The sequence below is a fragment of the Mesitornis unicolor genome, unplaced genomic scaffold, assembly GCF_000695765.1.
Source record: "Mesitornis unicolor isolate BGI_N332 unplaced genomic scaffold, ASM69576v1 scaffold42702, whole genome shotgun sequence".
Lineage (NCBI taxonomy): Eukaryota > Metazoa > Chordata > Aves > Mesitornithiformes > Mesitornithidae > Mesitornis > Mesitornis unicolor.
In genome coordinates this window covers 43,009-46,592 of record NW_010167917.1, presented here as the reverse complement: position 1 = coordinate 46,592, position 3,584 = coordinate 43,009, and positions in this window count along the sequence as shown.

Below are 3,584 nucleotides of genomic sequence, written 5' to 3'. Positions count from 1 at the left end.
GAGAGGGGAAAATATTACACATAGCCATAAAAATAGTCATATCTCCTACCCAACAACAGCATTATTTCAATGTGATGGATGGTTTAAACCAAATAAGGTTATGTTCAGAGATGAACCTCAGCCTTCAGAGCTCTTTATTAGATATGTAAAGCTTGATCCAACAGGACTTTCAAGCAGTTGTTTAAGCTTGCACATAGTCTTAATGAAGTCAACAACTGATGTGCTTCAAGTGCTCTTTGCTGGATTCGTGGCTATACAACAATTCAGTTCTATTGCCCTCAATAACAGAGGTATTTATTGAGCCACTTGCAGACATAGGTGCCACACAGCAGAAGTTGTCACCAGTTCTGTCACCCAAAGGGAGATGGGTGTGTGCTGTGGACCAGGTTTAAATAGCACAGGATTTTCATCAGCTTCAGTGAAGCTACTTCCACTCCAAATATTAAGACCAGCATCACAGAGTTGTGCCCCTTCCCAGAAGTTAAAATGAGCTTAGTTATTATTCATATACTATTCTCATATTCAGTCAACAAAATAACCAAGCAGGCAAAACTACTGTAGTGCTCAAAATGGCCTACTTTACTACTATCACTAGTAGTAGACTGTGTGACCTACATTGTGTATATAGTAACAATATACTTTTTCCTAGATTGTAATTTTCAGTGTAAAAGTCGCACACAGCCAACAGACATTCACAACAAGGAGTGTGTTTCACCCTAGTCTTGAAAGATGACTGCTATAGCGGGTTTTATTATATATGTGAAATTCCAGATGCACGTTTGACCAAAGTACCAACTAGCATTTTCAACCTTCACAGGATGCCCAGCAGTGATATTCCAACACATTTTTCCTGCCACTGGTCTACGCAGTTCATTACCCTTTTTATTCTTCCTACTCTTATCAGCAAGAACAGGGACAGGCAGGTTTGTATTTGCACAACCTCATTTGCCATTTCTGTTGGGGAGGGATTGAGCTCAAGATGAAGACCATGCCTGTGACAGTGTCTATAGTGCAGGCTGGTTGTTCAAGCCTTTTGGAGGAAATCAGCCAGGGCAGGCTCCTGGGGTCCAGTGATGCAGCTGACCCACCAGCCAATGCCTGCTGCAGACCAAGGAGAAGCTCTCTCTTGGCTCCATTAACTAGCAACAGGATCTCCATGGCTCAGTTCAGCTGCTTAATCATGGACATCTGATGCCATCTGAGATGGCTGAGGAGCTCTCTGCTTTGGCTTTCAGCTACTGCTACAGGAAGTGCTACATGCGATCCCTGCAGATCCCTTGGGGTGTCTAGGATACCCCAGGAAGCTCACTGCTTATTTATTTAAATCCTTTGTGCTCTAGAAGAGATGCTGTGGGTCAAGGACCACAGGATTTTACCATGTCCTCAAAAAGGAGAGCTGCCCAGTGTGGCACATTTACTACTGATATTAACACAAGTGAGTATTTGCTTTGAAAACAAAAAACCTATGCCAAAGACCCTTGTTGCTTCCACGACCCCTTAGTCAAGTTCTGGTTTTAAATCTTGTGAATTAACTAATCTCTTTTTAAAAAAATCTGGTGCTCAGACAGTTTAAAGAAACAGTACATTCAAAGTGAGCCTTTCACAATATCCAAAGGAACTCCATTTTAAATGTATTGATGAGACTATTTCTTCCAGACCAGAAAGAGTCCGAGACATTCAGCGATACAGAAACAGAACAGACTATGCAATTTATGTATCTGATCTATACAAGCTAATCTAACTATGATTTTAAATAGCAATTTATTGATAATCACCTATTTGTGAGTACCAGAGTCCCATGAGAATGTGGTATATTTCTCCAGACACAAAAGGTCAGAAAGTTAAGACTATCTGAGAATAGACAGGATGCAAACACAAATATTCTTTCACATTATTTTTGCAAAGCAATACAGAAGACACTGAATTAACACTAAGATCATAACTTCTGTACATGGTGCAGTCACTGTCCAGTGTTCTATTCCTGGATGTATTTTGACCTCTAAACAGTGTTTTGAATCACTGCACCTCAGTTTCTCCAACAGAAATTGGACAATATGATGCTATGAACAAGAAACACTGTGTGAATTAAGCTAATAATCTATTATCTCTAATTCTGCTTACAGTCAGTGAGGTTTGTTGGCACGGCAGACTTGTGTGGGTCAGGCAGGCATTCTGTTTTCCTGCACAGTCCTGGAATGCTAATTTGCAGAGGTGGATGTGTGGGTTTGCAATTATGGTGCTGTTGACTCTAATCCATCCAAGAGAAGATGGCACGATTTGTACATAGCTCTGAAAAGAGTCCTTGTCAGGCTTGCTACCATCTGGGCAGGGAGTCATTCCTTGAAAAAGAGCCGATCACGTCAGCTGCAGGCAAGAATAAGCAAGTTTTATGAGAATGAAGTACAAATGTGTGGGTTACTAGTATCAGGACAAGGAGGCTGGCTATATAATCTGAGAAGCTACTGATGATATGTGAGGGTGCTGGATGTTGATGATACGTGAGCTAGCCGGACATTCCACTGCCTGGTCAAGGTGAAGACAGGTAGGCAGGTGGGCACCTTCTTACCTGAAACTGAAAACCAAGAAAAACTGATCTCTGCTTAGATTTGATTACAAGCATGAATCTCAGGTTAGGTTCATCAAAGTTCCTGGACATGACCCAAGTATTGAATGAAATGACCACTCAGATTTCCAGCAGTTCCAAGTTACATTTAGAGTCAACCTAGGCTCTGGGGCTGAGGGTCTATGGTTGCAGAAGGCAAGGTTATGAACTTAAGTGGTTTTAATCAGAAACCAGTCCAAACTAAGATCTGAAAAAGTGCCACTTTCTGCTCTACTTGGTTATATGAAGAACAAAACAGTGTCAAAGCCACTGGTTGCAAAATGAAAAAGGTTTGCTAGCAGACCTGCTTAAAACTGGAGATCTGCATTATTTTCCTCTGGCTTGCCACAGATTTTGGATATGTGTTCAAGCCTTTGTTAGTATACGCTGAAAAATGAAGGAAAATTCTGATTTGTTTTGTTTTGTTTTGTGGGCATTGTTATGTTGGCATTTGTTTGGCTGGTATCCACTTTCCAAATCTGGAAATTGCATCAACATTTGCATTTTTTATTCTTGTTTTAAGCCGTTCTGCTTTTAAACTCAGGCTTGCCTTCAAAACCAGGATTTGATATCCCTAATCCTATGTGTTTTTTAAACCTTTTTTTTTCTTTGATGGAGAGGATTTCGCTTTTTACTTTCTCTGATTACAAGAAGAAAAAGGAATATATGTAATTTTAACAGACTTTTCCTAACCATGTGTATCTAGGCAGAGGAGGGCTCAGAAAGGATCGTGAAGGTCTAGCTCCATCAGGATTAGAGACACTAGGACATGGAAGGTAGTCTGCCAGGCATGCTTCATGCTGTGTCTTACCCTGTGTAAAGGTATGTGTCTGTTGTTATGTTGACATCTGCCTCTATGTTGACATCTATGACTCTAGCAACTGAATAAACAAATTGAGTCAACCATGTCCCCCTACAGAGATCAGCATGAATCCCACCTTTTCACAGTATCCTGCTGCATGACATGGCATTATCAGCGCAA